The sequence below is a fragment of the Myxocyprinus asiaticus genome, chromosome 31 (assembly GCF_019703515.2).
Source record: "Myxocyprinus asiaticus isolate MX2 ecotype Aquarium Trade chromosome 31, UBuf_Myxa_2, whole genome shotgun sequence".
Taxonomy (NCBI): Eukaryota; Metazoa; Chordata; class Actinopteri; order Cypriniformes; family Catostomidae; genus Myxocyprinus; species Myxocyprinus asiaticus.
This window is the reverse complement of record NC_059374.1, coordinates 11944551-11962466: the sequence shown is the minus strand read 5'-3', so window position 1 is coordinate 11962466 and position 17916 is coordinate 11944551. Positions and strand designations below refer to the sequence as shown.

General features: G+C 39.8%; 1 pseudogene; it reads right to left on the bottom strand.

Annotated features, from left to right (window-relative positions):
- Nucleotides 1-15481: 15481 nt before the first annotated feature.
- Nucleotides 15482-16494, bottom strand: LOC127422106 (olfactory receptor 52E4-like; annotated as a pseudogene).
- Nucleotides 16495-17916: the final 1422 nt, after the last annotated feature.

The following is a 17916-nucleotide window of genomic DNA, read 5'->3' as shown; positions in this document are numbered from 1 at the left end:
TTTGAGTTTAGTTTGAGAAAACTCTGGCTTTTCGGTCTCAAAAAGGTGGGTAAGTTTTTACCTGTGTTTATCGCCATAACAAATTGTGTTACACGCATGTTTTATTCTGGGTTAAGCACAAAGTATGCTTCGGTCAGACGTAATGTAACAGTAATGCTGTATTTTTTTGCACTGGTGTATTTAGGGGACAAAAAGGGAGACACGGCACAGTCCAGAACATCAGACAGGACAGTTCATTTGTAGGGGAGCAAGAAATGGGCGTACATTGATAAGAAAGAGCTTTCTTTTTGTCATGTGTGTCTTGAGCTATATGTATATCAACATCTTTTTAAAGGCTGGTGAAGGTCCACTTAAAACATCATATGACTCAGATGTTCTGAGTGCTGGTCTAGAAAGCAATGGTGTGGCTGGAAGGAAAGAAATCCCTGGCTGTACAAACAGGATTGGAACATAGGATGCAGCACATACAAAGATGCCAAGACATTAGACCCTTTCACACATACAACCAGGTAAATTGCAGGAAAATCATTGGGTTGCCTTTACTGGTAAAGGTATCACATGTGCTGTTCACACACCATCAAATGGACATTTCACGAGTTAATTTGCCCATATAATCTTTAAGCTATTAAGGTTAAACTTATTTGGCTTGCTGTCCACGGAGGAGGGGCTCAATGAAGCTGCTTCAACTTGAGCTATGAAGTATCCCCCTCGGGACTATTAATAGGAGATGATTAAGTGGGGCAAAATGCCTAGGGTAAAGGTGGAGTTGGGGAGGTGGAGGGATGCTGGAAACAGCTGAGACCGAAGAGAGGTAAACAGCTGCTTATATACTCTGGCTGTTAATTGAAAGATTAGATGGACTCGCTCCTCCCGAATTTACGTTTAGGAACTTAATTTCATGAGTTTGTTTGCCCATATAATCTTTAAGCTATTAAGGTCAAACCTATTGGCTTGCTGTCCACAGAGGAGGGGCTTGATGAAGCAGCTTCAACTCGAGCTCTGAAGTATCCCCTCAAAAAGATGCAGGAGGAGTTTAGGATAGCAAGTTGAATGCTTAGAGGTTGAATTGATGTAGATGATCATTAGGAATGGTAATACGGAAGAACCCCCCCCAAAAAAAGTGAATTGAAAGGAATGAAGATATATGATGATGGATGGTGATTGCCTAGTTTCTGTGGGAGCTGTGAGTGGGGCAACTGTTGCGCATTGGCGGTAGGTATTGCGGGAGTTTCCATTTGCGGGGCAGCTGTATGGAGTTTTTTTAATACTGGGATGCATTGCGCTGCTGCATTTATTTCTATTTGTTTACAGGAGGGAGTACTGCAGTGGCAGTGTCAACTGGAGATGCATCAGTTTGAAAGGCTAACGCATCTCGCCGCTGTGTTTATTGACCTGGAGTTGTGAGCAGGCATTGCTGCTGCTTAGGCTGGACCTCTCCCTACTATGTCCACCATGTGGAGCTATGAGTTGGGTAATGATGCGGCAGTATAATTTTGAAAGGGGCTCCGGCGGAAGCTACATTTGGAAAGCATGTCCCAGCGATGCATTTGCAGCAAAAGCTGTGAAAGGCAGGAAGCTCAAGGGGCTGCATTAGGATTTCGTAAGCTTAGCGCTGGGACGCATCTCGCTGCTGTGTTTATCGACCAAGAGTCGTGAGCAAGCACTGCTGCGGCAGTGACGCTCTGAAAATGCTCCTGCAGGAGCAGTGTTTGGACTGGAGGGTTTAAAGTAGCTGGAGAATGAACCCTGCCGCAGCATCCATGATATGGAGCCCATGAGTCAAAAGTGCATGGGCTCTCAAATGTCACAGACGGGGAAGGAGGTCCTCATCCCCAGTGGAGCGGGCCGAATGATATCTGAAGCAAAACCTCCCAGTATCAGAAGGAGGAAGCCTATGATATATAGATAAGACGCAGAGCTACAATCCTTCTGATGCAAGGGCCTGGATCACATAAGGAGAACGGAGGCCTGCTGCGCTTTGGGGACAAACAAATCCTGATACCTCCAGCCCGCTGTTCAGATAGGAGGTCCCACACTGCGATCCAAATGGGAGATCCCCCATGGTTGAGAACATGAAGGATCACTCTGCGATTCGGAAGGGGAGAGCCCTACGGTGCCTGAACGAAGGGCTCACACTGCGATTCAAACAGGAGAGATCCCACTGTGCTTCAAAAGGGAGAGCCCCTGATATATAAACGGGAAAGCTCACTTTGTGATCGAATGGGGGGAGCCCACACTGCAGTTCGAACGGGAGAGCCCACACGGCGATTCGAATGGGAGAGTCCATGCCAGGCATGGTAGCTCACACACACTTGAACAGGAGGGCCCACGCTGCGTCCAGATGGATATGAGCCCAGCGGGGCTGGGTTAGCAGCGAGGTGCATAATTGTAGGGAGGTATGGTCCGAGCCTAAAAAGATGTGAGTGTTTGGTGTGCTTGACTGATGTGATGGAGCTTGGTTCGAATGTATGTTTCTTAGGTGTAGGATGACCTCCGACTGAGAATTTTAATTTGGTGTTCAGATAGACCTTTCTGGGCAGCTGAATTAGCGGCCCCTATGTGGAAGGAATGGGAAGAGAAATCTTTTGTAGGAATGCCGGATCTGTTGAGGATAAATTTTAGATTCTTTTGAAACTAATGTCTTGACGCGGGGAGGTTTTTTCATCAACAAATAGAGGGTCGAGTAGAGAGGTGATTTGAGAGTTTCTCTGGAATAGAAAAAAGGCCAGGGACTGGTATGGCTGAATGGGGGTTGGCAGACTGAAAATGAAAACTGAATGTCCACATTTCAATTGATTGGTTTTACTCTATTTGATGTTGAAATGGATTATGTCATGGTTTAAGAATTGAAGGTCGGAGAAGGTGGGGTGGATGGCTGGGTTGAAGGTGGAGTTGATGGTGAGTTCTGAGACTCTGAGGAAGCCGAAGAAAGCCAAATTGAACATGGCATCTAGGGTTCTTGTTTTGTTGGGGGAAAATAGACTGGAGCAAAGAGTAACAAGGTATTTTGATAGGATGTTAATGGTTAGTGGTTGTCTAGAGTCCGGATGGGTGGGATTCATTTTGTGTAAATCCTTGATAAGAAGAGCTATATGGGGTTTTTGTAATGGAAGGGCATTGTTGGCCTTGGATGAGTTTAAAGAAGAAATGTATGCCGCTGAGGTAGACTTTGATTGTTCTTGGCTGAATTGGTTTGGTATTATGGAGGTGGGATATGACAGAGGATATGGAGAGGAGGGTAAAATCTGGAAAAACTAAGTTGTATGCTCTGTGGAAGTTTTTTGAAGGAACACCAAGCTGTCCAGTAAGTTTGGAGTGTTCTGGGAGAGATAGCTTTTAGTATTGAACCCATAGATAGGGTGTGGATTTGTCTAAGAGGGTGGTCTACAGGAGCTAGATTTTGGTAAACTGCAATGAAGCAGCTGGCTTGCGGAGGCAGCCTCACGGAAGGGCCTGCTCTGGGTGGAAGGTTTAGACGAAGGACATTTATGCAGCTATAGGGGCTATACCGTTGATATATTGCATCTAATCAGCCAACTTATGGAGGCAGCCTCACGTAAGGGCCCGATCTGTGTGGAAGGTTTAGATTAAAGGACATGTGTATGACAATAGGGAGTTGTACCATAGGTATACTGTCAGATCGACTCGCGGCAGTAGCCTCATTCGATGGTCTACCCAGAGACAGGGAAATATGGTGCTTGAAATGAACTGGAGGAGATAGTGACCACTGCTGTAATGCTCGTAATGTGAAGCAAAGACAAAGGGCTTTAGTGGAAGCATGATAAAACACTGCTGCGGCAGTAGAGTAAAGTGAGCCTCCTGCAGGAGCAGAGTTAAGGCAGTGCTGTGGCAGTGGAGTAGAGGAGATGGAATAGTAAAAAAATAAAGGGGGGGGGAAGCTCCTGCGGGAGCGGAGTTTAAACTACTGCTGCGGCAGTAAATTGAGTGTCTGGGGGCATAGTGAAGGAGCTCCTGTGGGAGCGCTGATGTGATTCCATTGCTGTAGATGCACTGCTATAAAAGTATGGAACTTAGACTTTGAAAGTGTCTGTGGAGAGAATAGAAATAACTCTGTGTACATACCTGTAAAGGAAGCAAATGTTAGATAGGAAAACATAACTTTTAACTATTATTTTTAACTTTTAACTTTTTATATTAATAAACATAACTATTACATTTGTCATGTCGGGGCACTACTGCGGCAGTATCAAAAGCGAAAGGAGTACTGCTGTGGCGGTATTGAGCATAGGCAGGAGCTGCTGCGGCAGTATCAAGCGTGGTCGGGCACTGCGGCACAGTACCAAATGGGGCACTACTGTGGTGGTACCAAGTGGGGCACTGCTCTGGCAGAATCAAGTGAGGCACACGTGGCTTTATTACATTTACACTCACCTGTAAAGAAAACACAAGGTTATTTTGGAGGTTATATCAGGCTCTATTTATTATGTGTTGGGCTCATTTTAACCGTGAGCAAATTAAATGCCAATGTGAAGGCTAACGGGAAATGCTAAAGGCTCCTAAGATTACTGCACCACCACTGCACTTGAACGAGAGAGCCCACAGAGTGAATGACGTGAAATCTCAAAATTTTTACAATTTAAAATAACTGTTTTCTATTTTAATATATAGTCAAATGCAATTTATTCCTGAGATCAAAGCTGAATTTTCAGAATCATTACTGCAGTCTTCAGTGTCACATGATCCTTCAGAAATCATTCTAATATGCTGATGTTCTAATATGAGCATATTTACAGCACATTTTACACATTTACACCAAACAGATATTTGCAAACACAAGCTTCATTGATAATAATGAGGCAGCATAAACACTAGTTAAAATATAATCTAAACATTCATATTATTTTTATATCATATTACATATCATATGTATATCATACAGCATACAATTTAAATACCTGCTTTAGCCGAAACAACATTTAAATGTAACTAAAACTTGCCTAGTAGGACATATTTCAAATGTCAACACTCTGAATCCTGGCTGACAAGTCTTGAAATAGTCCAGCTAGTAAAATATGTACATGTTTATATAAAATAGCATGTCAACTAATGTAAGTAAAACTAAATGACTTACTCATCCGGAAGTGTATCCTCAGCTGGATCAAATCGCTCTTCAAAATGTAAACATTCATTGTCAGAGTCCCGCTCTTCTTCTGAGGAAAATGTGAACTCTTCCTCACTATCCAGGAGCTTCCTCACCTGTGTAGCGTGCCATCTTCCAAACGCACAGGAAAGTGAATGAATCTGATGATGAACTTGATGTTTTTTGAGGCATTGTTGGGGGCGTTTACCATTTGCATTGATCGCCTCAGCACATTACTGTATGAATATTGCGCTCTGCTGGTGGGTGTGATCTCATTAGGGATAATGAGCTGAGCCAGGAGAAACTGTACATCGCTTTGTTTCATACAGATTACATTGCAGGAGACTATTTGTTTTAAATATGAATTGTTTTATTTAAAAGTAGACATTTTAAGCTTTCTTTAGACATATGTTTCATGTTTGTGTGATAAGTATTCGCGGAGTTTCACTTCATTTTTTGTGACGTGTTTCAGAAAGATGCTCGTGGAGACCGAGACGGCTGAAAGTGCACCCTGTTTATTTTCTTTATTTTACAAAAGCACAAGGTTTTGTTGTTATTGTGAGTTACACAAAATAAAAGTAGACCCTTTATAGTTTCTAATGATGTCTTACTCTTATCTGTATGCCCAAAAATGACGGAGTATTTTAAGTTGTTTCCTGTTATGTGAAAAAATTCCAGCAGGACGCACCGCCGTGTCCGTCGACCCCAGAGGGTTAAAGACACACCCACCTGCTGGCGATGCCAATCAGAAGATGGAGACACAACCAATTTTTTTGGTGGTGTGTTAAGATCCAAGAATTTTGGTTGGAGGTTCAGAGTTTTATGTGTGACGTATTGGGCACTCGGATTTCGTTTTGCCCCAGACTGTGTTTTGGGTGATGGGGCGGTCATCGATGTGGGGAATAAACACATAAAAAATTGGGTCCTGACCAGTGTAATGATCGCCAGACAAATTGCTTAAAGGGGATGGAGGTCAGCTGAAGCGCCCCCATTTCAGGAGTGGTGTACGGAGATGGGGAGGGTGGTGGCTTTTGAGGAAGTGTCATCCAGAAGACTGGGTAACTTGGATTTGTTTGTTGGGAAATGGGGCAACTATTTGGAGTTTTTGGAGGGATCTTGGGGAGGGGCAGTGGAGAGAGAGGTATAGGTATAAATGTGTGTGATTATTATATGTATAGTTCTTATTTTGTGTGTGTGTGTATATACTCATGTGTGACCACAAGAATGTTTGTTGAGGGTCAGGGTGGGGTTGGGGATTGGGAAGGGGAGGGGTAATAGTGGGGGTTAAATGTTGATTCTATGTATATATTTTTTGGTATTCTTTATTTACTGTATGAATCAATAAAAAATGTTAATCACAAAAAATAAAAATAAATAAAATAATAATAATAATAATAATGAATAAAGCATTAAATAAAATATATTTTTATATATTTATAATATTTTTAGACCTATATATGCCTTTTTTTTCACAAACTTAAATTAGCCTTACCCTGTTCTGTAGATGAAAAAAGTAGGCTGAATGACATTCTCATAATGTTCTGCACTTTTTTCAAGACTATAAACTATCAGAACTATTTCTCTAATGCTGTTCACTTTCAGAAAATGAGCTTGAACATTTTAAAACTTTTAAATATTTTAAATTTAACCCTCTTTACCTCAGATCGCATTTGCTGAGCTTCTTCAGAAAATGTAAATTGCATTATGATGCTAAAATTAATTTTAGATGACAATCAAGTTCAGTTGGTCATTAAAAGTTGCTGGACAAATATGCGGGACATAATGCAGTTGTGATGGCGATGCTTTAGATTAGATGATTCTTCAAAATAGCCTATTGAATATCAGGAATGTATCATATGTAAACCCTGATATTACACCGCATCAGTTTTTCTTTAATAGCTGTTCACCCAGCATACATACACATGGATGGTCCTTACACTAAGACTGAAAGTTTCCCCCACTACTCAGTGCAGGCAACCTGTGATAAGCGCAACATCAGGACCAATATTACAGTCCTATCAGAAGGGCAACTGTTCCCTTTTTATTGCAATTCCTCCTCTTCTGATTGCATTTATTTGTGATATTAAAATGACAGTAAGCTGGCTCATTTCAATGAATTGTCTCAATACTCTCCCCATTTTACCAAAACTTCGGAAAAAAAAAAAAATTCGGGACATCTGGGAGGCGAAAGGAACACAATTAGCGATATACACACATTTCTGTATGGAAAAATTTATTTTGCAATAACCCAAAACTTATGTAACAAAGTGTTTTTTTAGGCATGACGTCATCATGCACACCATTTTTATCGATACATTTCATTTAATTGGAAACAGGCAGAAGACGGCAAATTTTTTATGCATTTTTTATGCATTTTCACGCTGTCGATAACAAAATAGCATGAAAAGTGGATGGAAACTAGGCTTGTGTGTAGGGCCGTTCATACAGTATGCCTTAGACTTAAACGGTTCTTAATAACTTTCGTGCAGGTCCCTGGCCATAAACCTGTAAGACTCATTAAAGAGGAATTCCACAGAGTTACGGGTTCATCCATTCTATATTATATGATTGTCATGTGTATTGTGTTGATTCATGTCTTTTATTTTGAAATTCTAGTTCCTGTTTCATGTCATGTGTTCCTGTTTCCTTGTCATGAGATTTCTGTTTTCCCTCCATGTTCATGTGTCATGTTTTCATTGGGTTATTGTTTAATTAGTTTGTTATGAGTTCTGTTTGTTCATTGGTTTATGTTCCCCCATGTCCATGTATTTAAGCCTCATGTTTTCCATTGTGTGGGGGTCAAGTATTGGATGTGAATATAGATGTTTATGTCAGGCCACGTTTATATCAAGTCAGGTTTATGTCAAGTTCATGTTTATGTTTAGTTCACGTGTATAGTTAGGGCATTCACTTCTGTAAATAAACTGCACTTGGGTTCTTCACTCCATCGTCATCGTCTTTGCCATCATTGTCAGCAGCCAACATCATTACAATGATGACCTTTTCATTTGCATATATCACTACATATACAGTAAAAATAAATAAATAAATTAATTAATTATATATATATATATATATATATACACACACACACACAATTTTAACTTTAATAATAAATATATAATCATCTCAATTTTAATTTCAGGGTTTCTAAATGTCATCAGATGCATTAATGGAACGCACATTCCTATTTAAATTTCTTCATTCAATGAAGGAGACTATACAAATTGGAAATAATTCCATAGAATCAATGTGCAGGTAATTGCAGAATATTGAGTACTTGTGGAGGAGGGGGCATGGTGGAGTATTTGTATGGAGAGAGAGAAAGCGGTAAGGGTGCACACACCTGAGCGCTATATGTCTAACATTTGTTTCTGATTGCAGTTAGCAATGGGGAGAGTGATATAAGGAGGAACCACACCAGAGACTGAGAGATAGTCGCGCTTCAACAGCCAGTCAATGTGTTTATGTGTGGAAGCAGAGAAACTGTTTGAGTTATTTGTTATTAAAACCCTACCTTTTGAGTTGAAGCCCACGTTTTCCCGTTTCCTCCTTTCATCCATCCTTGAACTCCATTACAGAACTCATTCAAGGTTTAAGCAATGCCTTCAGTCATCTAGTTATGGGGTCATCAGTCGGGAGCCACCTATCACAGATATTTCGCCCCATTAATCCCGGAACATCTCCTGGTGGTGGGTCAGTGGTCAGGGACATCTCCCTTCCACCCTGCAGCTGGATACTGGATCCTTTCCACTGCCTGTTGTTCTTGCATTCCCATCTAGACATTCCTCCTTTACATATCATACCATGCAGACAGGATTCGATAAAATAACTGATAAATTCGATAAATAACTGTCCCCAATATCCAGAGTCGTCCCATCACCCAGGATGCAGAGTCTGGGGCTAAATGAAAGATCAGTGTTCAACACCTCACACATAAAGTTCTGAACCCCCAACCAAAATTCTTGGATCATTACACATCCCCAAAATACATGTATTGTGTCCCCGTCTTCTGATTGGCACCGCCAGCAGGTGGGTGTGTCTTTAAGACCCAACCTATACAATCTAGAGGGGGTCTAGTAGAACTGACGCAAAATCTTAAATTGCATCAGACAGACCCTTGCATCTCTAGATGCAGACTTGATGCTTTTTAGGATCCCAGCCCACACTCCCTCCTCCAATACCAGGTTTAAATCCATCTCCCATAATCTCTTGAGAGAAGACAAAGCTCCATCCCCCAGACCCTGAATTAACAGGGAGTAATACACAGATGCTTCATGACTTTTCCCAAAAGCAGTAATCACCATTTCCAGAGTATCTGCTGCTTTAGGGGGGTGTACACTACTCCCAGAAATAGTACAGAACAGGTGATGCAGCTGTAAATACCTAAAGAACTGGGATATAGGAATCAAAAGATCTCAGTACTCCACTCTCATATAGTTCACCGAGTGTAGTAACCCCCTCCCAATCCATTCTGACCAACAGAAAGGGGACTTATTAATATGTAATTTAGGGTTCAGCCATATGCTTGAGGCAACATTTAAATAAATATCTGAATTAAACACTCTGGACACTTTTGCCCAAACCACATGCACATGCGAGATAACGAGGTGTGACTTAACTTCTCCGGTTCATTTGATCGAAAGGCTTTGCAATGGTGAAATAGGGGCAAAAAATTCTTGGTCATTATGAAATCAGGGAGGGGCTCTCTCAGGTGGGAGCGACCAGTGGGCCAAATGTATAAGACCGAATGCATAATAATAAAACAAAATCTTGGGTAGGCCTAGCCCACCTTTGTCAATCGGCCTATGTAACTTATTGAAATGTAACCTGGGACGCTTACCATTTCAAATAAATGACTTCACTATGCTTTCAAATTGCTTGAAATAAGAGTACAACTACAGGGAGAGACTGTAGCAGGTAGATAAATTTTGGAATACAATTCATTTTAATAACATTAACCTTCCCAATCATAGATAAATGTAATGAAGCCCACCTGCCCACATCGCTCGAAACCTTTTTATTAAAGGGTCAAAATGAACTCTGACTAAATCACATAAATTTGCTGGGAACAAAATACCCAAATACTCAATGCCCTGTTTGGGCCATTGAAAGGCGCCCGGCTGAAAAGCCACTACTTGGCAGTATGCAGTCAGAGCCAAAGCATCAGATTTAGACCAATTAACTCTGTATAAAGAAAATTTAGAAAAGGAATTTATAATTCTGTGGAGGCAAATCATAGATCTAGTAGGGTCGGAGACGAATAATAAAATATCATCTGTTTAAAGCAAAAGCTTAGGCGCCATACCTCCCGCCACCACCCCTGGAAAAACATCTTCCCTTCTTATCACGGCTGCTAATAGTTCCAGGGAAGACAGAACAATAATGGGGAAAGAGGGCAACCCTGCCAGGTGGCCCTATCCAGAGTAAAATAATCTGAAATTAATCCATTTGTTTGTACCGCCGCTACAGGGTGTATATAAGGAAATTTAATCCATTCAATAAAAGTATTTCCGAACCCATATATTTCCAAAATCTTAAAAAGTTAATCCCATTCTACCATATCAAACGCCTTTTTGGCGTCAAGTGAGATGACAGCGACCAGAGTCTGATCCTTCGCCACTGACCACATGATATTGATGAAATGCCTAATGTTATCAGAAGAGCTATGGCCCCGAATAAACCCCACCTGATCTATATGTATTAGAGATGTCATAACTTAACTTAATCGGTTAGCCAGTATTTTTGACAAACTTTTTACATCTAGCTGGATCAGGGAAATTGGACTGTAGCTTTTACACTCGCTTGGATCTTTGTCCTTTTTAAGAATCAGACTGATCCGGGCTTGTGTCATGGTTGGCGGAAGCTTTCCATTCTTTAATGATTCTGTATAAACTTCTAGTAAAAGTGGAGCCAATTCTGTAGCATAAGATCTAAAAAACTAAGTGGCAAAACCATCTGGCCCCGGAGCCTTGCCTGCAGGTAAGGCCTTAATTACCTCATCAAGCTCCTCCAAGGTTATCTCAGAATCAAGAGATTTTTTTGCTCAGTCGTCAGTTTAGGGAGTTCTAATGGTTCCACAAAGTTTCTAATATCTTCATCAGTAAACGAAGACATGGAACTATAGAGATCAAGATAGAATTCTTTAAAAGCATTATTAATATCAATGGCTGAGGTAAAGATTTCACCACCGGCAGATTTCACTGAGGGAATGGTAGAAAAAGACACTCTCTGCTTTATATATCTAGCCAAAAGCTTCCCTGCTTTGTCCCCCGACTCAAAGTATGACTGTCTTGCCCTGAATAACCAAAACTCCACTTTCTGTGACAAAATAGTTTTATATCTGTATTTAAATCGGGTCAATTCTCTGAGGCCATCAGACGACATTCTGCACTTCAGCTCTGCCTTTGCACTTTTAATATTCCCTTCTAACTCCACGTGTTCTCGTGCTTTGTATTTTTTGGTAAATGAGGCATACTGTATGATCCGCCAAAACAATAATGACTCTTCCTAATTTATCATTAATCTGTTTGAGAAATTTGAATTGTAGATGTTTATTTATCAATATAATGACTCCCCTGCTTTTACTTGAACCAGCACTAAAGAAAACATGTCCACCCCATATCTTCCCAAATTTTCCAGCTTCCTGCAGGGAAAGATGAGTTTCTTGAAGAAACACAATATCATATTTCCTTCGTTTAAGAAAAGAAACAACCTTCCTTCTTTTTATAGGGTGCCCCAACCCATTCACATTCCATGTGGAGAAAGATAACCCACTCTTATTAACATTTGACATTTTGAAATAACATAAAAAATAAATTGTGTGTCAGAAACAAAATTATAAAGACCACATTTCAGCATTAGTGCAACAATTAAACCCTGAACTTCCCCCCGAACAAAACAAACGGAAAAAAGAAAAACGTAAGCATTAACCACGCATGACAGCGCCAACTGGCATCCATCCCTCTAAACTCAAAGAGTCCATGTACGCCTACGAGAGTCCCCACAACAACTTTGCCGTCGGATTGCTCAAGCCCGGTGCTTCTATACAAATTTTGTGAGGCAAAATTACATAACAGAAAATACTTTGTAAAACAAACTCCTGCCAATAGAAGGCATAAGCATAAAGAACAAGCAGATTAATCCGCAGCTGTCCCGAAGGTATGTTCCTCCACAAAACAAACTCCAGCCACTAGGCGGAACCAGCACAAAACAAAACAGGCGTCCCGGTTCCTCGGACAGTCAAGTGTATATTTAACGAGTCGTGTTGACTCAGAGGCCACATAAGAAACACACCATGATTTTCTCAGTCCATCAACTCTATAAAAGACATCACTTGTTGTAGGGATGTAGATATTTTGTGGTTATCCTTATCACTGGCCGGGAACTTCAGTGTAAAAGCGAACTTTCGTCAATCTAAAAGTTGCTTGATGTAGTGTTATTCCACAAAACAAACTCCAGCCGCTAGGCGGAACCAACACAAAAAGAAACAAAAACGGCACACCGCTTCCTCCAACAGCCAGAGTAAGTACAGCAAGTCAATCCACTCACATGAGAAACATCAAATGTCTTACTCCAATGTTTTTATGAAGGACAGTGCTTGCTTGGGGCATACAAATACTTTGCGGCCATCCTTTGTATTTATATTCAGTTTGGCCGGGAACATCAGTGCAAAAGCGATCTTCCAGTGACGTAAAAGTTTATTGCATTCCTTGAATTGATCACATTTCTCTCTTGTCGAATTCGCAAAGTCTGGGAACAAGAAAATTTTGTGATTCTTCCAAGAAAGCTTTCCTTTGCTCCTCGCCTCGCATAACACAAAATCTTTATCGGAGGATCTCAGGAATTTGGCCAGAATTGATCGGGGCCTGTCTCCCTCAGCCGATCTACGAGCTGGAACCCTGTGAGCTCGCTCGATTTCCAGCTTATGGCCTGTTATGTCAAGCAGACTCAGGAAGAGCTCGTCTAGGAATTTCACCATATCTCTGCCATCCTCATGCTCAAGAATTCCAACAATTCGGATGTTATTCCTACGGCTCCCATTCTCAAAATCTTCAAGTTTTTCAAGAACGTGTTACAAATCAACTTTGGTCGCCAGCGGATTATCAGATAATTCCCTCTCCGATGACTCCAGATAATCGCTTCTCAACATCTGCCACTCTTGTAACCAACTCAGAGAATTTTGTTTCCATCACCGTAATTGATCGACGTATTACAGCAGGATCTTCTAAGTCAGCAACAACTTTCACAAACATGTTGGACATTTGACGCTGGATTTCCCCGACCGCACCATTCAAATCGTGTCCCTGACTGATGTTAGACATAAGTGTTGTGAAATAAGGACTAAAATGCTGTCTACACAAAATGGCCGCCCTCAAACACTGAATCAGCAGATAGTGAGCCTGCAAGGGTATTACGTCAGAGCAGCATGACACCACTCATTCATTCATGATTTAATACCACACACATTATACATTTTTGATGTGGTTGTTCAAGTTTTTCATGTCTTTTATTTTGAAAATCTAGTTCCTGTTTTATGTCATGTGTTCCCTAGTCATGTGATTCCTGGTTCCCTCCATGTTCATGTGTCTTGTTTTCATTGGTTTATTGTTTGATTATCTTGTTATTGGTTCTGTCTGTTCACTGGTTCCCTCATCTTCGGTTTACCACTTGTCCATGTATTTAAGCCCTCATGTTTACCATTGTCCTTTGTCAGGTGTTATGTTTAGTAATGTTGTCAAGCCCTCATGGTTACCATTGTCAGGTATTATGTTTGGTAACCAAGTCAATAAACTGCACTTGGGTTCATCTTTACTTCATTGTCTGCCTGTCATTCTAATAATACGTTATTTTCTGGCAATTAATTCTTTGATTACTCAAATGAAAAAGCAATTTTAATTAAACATTCTACATCTTGTCAAATGTTGTCCTCAAACAATGTGCAAATTGAAGGCTACAAAAACAAAAAAAAATCTAAATGTATAAGTGTGCACTATGCATTGTGTGCAAAAAATATTGCAATATAAAATGCAAATGCTTTTTACATTATCAAAACAAAAAAGTGTTTGTTCACAGTTTTAATGTATCAGGTAAATATAACTGTTATATGTAATATTTCAGTTAAACACAGTTCAATTTAAAAGTAAATTTGATATTCAACATAATATTTGATCAAAAACAATTTTTTAGTCAAAATGATTGCAGTCCCTTTCTCTGTCGTTGTGCTTCATTTTGTTAACACATTGTTGAAAAACTATGTTCATGGCAAATTTGCAGCAAACTTGACGCAAATTCACCACTGATAATTTTCACATGCAAATGAGCTTTGCGGAAAATTGTCCATTGTTGCCAGAGGTTTGCTGGAGGTTCACCACTACCGGCAAAGAGCTGCAAACTTATGGCAAACATTTGCGGTAAATCAAAAGCTCCTATGCTAGTGAACATAACAAACGGCAAATTTGCATCTAGTTTAGATTTTTTGTAAGGGTGTGCATGCACTTGCTCTGTAAAGTAAGCCTGTTTAAAATAATAATGACTCTCTTGCTGTTTTGGACTAGTTGTTTTGCAAAATATAAATGGAAGCATGACTTTGAGTTTATAATATTTACAAATAAGAATACTTTTGATTATTGAGCAGGGCGTAAACATCGCTCAAGAGCATAACTGCAGAAGAAATCTAGACACCCCACAAGAAACAATGAGCTTTTATAAAACGTTTTATATAAAGTGCTTGAGTTTGGTTCTTTTCAGATGCAGCTCTGGTCATATTTGGCCAAATTCCACTATCATGTAAGTCTCACACTCTGTATTTGTTGGAGAGTGGTTTTAACATAACCACTCCCCAATTTGGAATGCCCAATTCCCAGTGCGCTCTAAGTCCTAGTGGTGGCGTAGTGACTCGCCTCAATCCGGGTGGCGGAGGTCTAATCTCAGTTGCCTGAGACCGTCAATCCGCGCCTCTTATCACGTGGCTTGTTGAGCATGTTACCACGGAGACATAGCACGTGGAGGCTTCACGCTATTCTCCACGGCATCCACACACAACTCACCATGCGCCCCACCGAGAGTGAACCACATTATAGCGACCACGAGGAGGTTACCCCATGTGACTCTACCCTCCCTAGCAACCGGGCCAATTTGGTTGTTTAGGAGACCTGGCTGGAGTCACTCAGCATGGCCTGGATTCTAACTCGCGACTCCAGGGGTGGTAGTCAAAAAACACTTTATTTGCAAGGCATTGCACAGTCATTTCAGATTTAAATCTAATAAACATTATAGGTAATAATAACATACTGTAGGTACATATACACATACATTTATTCATGTATAGTGCACTGGAATATAAGATAAAGAGACAACAATGTGAAACACATTAGTGAGTCAATATGTATCAATCTTATTAGAAGTTAAATATTTAATAATTTTAACTCTGATTTCATTCGTTCTTATTCCATAGATTACAGGGATAAAGAAGATAGAAGCAGGTATGACAAGATGGATAACACTCAGATATCTCTAGGTACGATAGGCCCCGTTTAGCCAACAAATGCAACCACAACACTTAGAAAGGCCACTGCTAAGACCATTAAATGTGTGCTTTCATGTATAGATGGCTTTTTGCCGTAATCACTTGAAGAAGAGCGAAATATAATCACAAAATTAGCAATGTAAGAGCAGATAATGACAACACAGTCACTTGTTGTTAAACTGAAACCAATGACGCCAGCCATTTAGTTCTAACTAACATCACCACAGGCTATATTAACAACTGATGTATGCTCACAAACGCAGTGGTAAATCAAATTTGATTTACAAAAACAGAGTGGTCCTATAAGCCCTTCCTTCAAAACAATGTAAAACAAGTTCCGGAACCAAAGGGAAAAACAGAATATTAATGAAGTTTTAAAGTTTACATAGTCATGGTACTGTAAAGGAAAAATAATGGCAAAAAAAAATCTGTCCACTGCCATCCCAACCAAACTGGTCGACTGAAAGCAACCAGCCATATGTAGACAAAACATTTGAATGAGGCATTCACTTCTATAAATCATATTTCTGCAGAAAACGTATTAACATTCTTGGAACAAGAAATATTGGCTGTATAAACCCGAGAGCTGCAATAAACCCAATCAGAATGTGCATGGGGGCATGTTGTTTTCTTTCACAATCACAAACACTATAATTGAGTTTGCCCACCATGTGAAAACAAAGATGAAAAAAAAAAAGAAAATTGCCGGTTCTCTGCAGATTTATTTATTTGTTTGTTTATTTGTTCAGGGACAATTTACAATATATGTATTGTAACAGTATTAGCTTGAAGCTGTATTTCAACTGTGGTCCTTCAGATCGGTGAAGTAGAAATCCTGATGAGAGATGTTAAAGTTCCAAGTCATCCATTCCTTGAATCAAGTTCATTTTAAAGACATAAAATACAAAATGTTTACATTTAATGCACAAGTAAGTGTTTACAAAAATAGGCAAATAAGCAACAACAATCCTCAAATGTGGTATATTTACAAATTTCATGTTCAGAGCTACATTATCTGAAGCCTATAGGTTTGTTCAATTAAGTGTTGAGACACTGCAGAACAAAAGATAATCAAATCTAATTTTCTTTTTGGTTTTCATGTCTGCAAAATGAGACTGTAAACTCTAACAGCATGTGCACAAACTTCTCCAATCTTATTCTTTTGTCTTGTTCTGTAAACTGCTCCCCCCATCTGATTTAGGAAATAAATATTAAATATTAATCGCTCCCCTCCCGATACAGTGCTGGGACCATGACTTGTCATCATTTATTTATTTATTTAAGGTTTTCCAAATGGGTACATTATGTCTTGAGGCAGGGTTGTCATACCCCATTGGTGTTTTTTTTTTTTATTCCCAAAAATGAATTAATAAATCAGAATGCTCATCTTTTAGTTTATTGTATTAATTAATCAATTGTTATTATAGTTTTAGACACTTTTTTTTTCTTTTGAAAGAACTGGATTCTGCAGTCTAAACACTGTCTCAAAGGTTAATTAAGGTAATGTAATTTTGACATTTATAATTGCATGATTCTGTGTGGCATGTTCACGCAATTCATTTTGAAAAGTCATATATTTTATTTGAAATGTTACAAGGGATTTTTTTAAACTAAATGGGGAATATTCCTTATTTATATACTATCATATATTTTCTTTATCATGCGCCACACAAAGACAGTACACAAGTAGATTTTTTTTTTTTTTTTACAATTTAATTGACATCAATTGGCCAAAACTTGACACAAATTTGTTGCAACAATCTTTGCTGCTAAATTATCAAGATATCATTGCCAATCAAAATAAAGTAGCACACATGAGACAGTAATGCTGTGTTTCCTTCAGAGAACCCACCTCAAGGACTTCAGAGTGAGCAGGGCATAGGAATGCACATTCTATTGGAATTCACCTTAGATGGCCAAAAGTATGTGTACACCCTTTCTAATTAACAGAGAAATGGTTAAGTGAGTAGGCTCTAGCACTATCCGTGAACCTACATAGGACAAGCGGCTATAGAAGATGGATGGATGGATGGTTTAATGAGTCTGCTGTGGAAGAACTTGACTTGCCTGCACAAAGCCCAGACCTGAACCCATCCGGACATCTTTTGAATAAATTGGAACATTGACTGTGAGCCAGACCCCATCCCCCAACATTAGTGCTTGACGTCACTGATGCTCTTGTGTGTTATTGGGAGTTCCTGTCCCCAATGGAATTTGTATTGGAGGACCAGCTCCCAATTGCTAGCAATAGTTTTGAAATTAAATGCTTAAGTGTGGTATTTGGGTG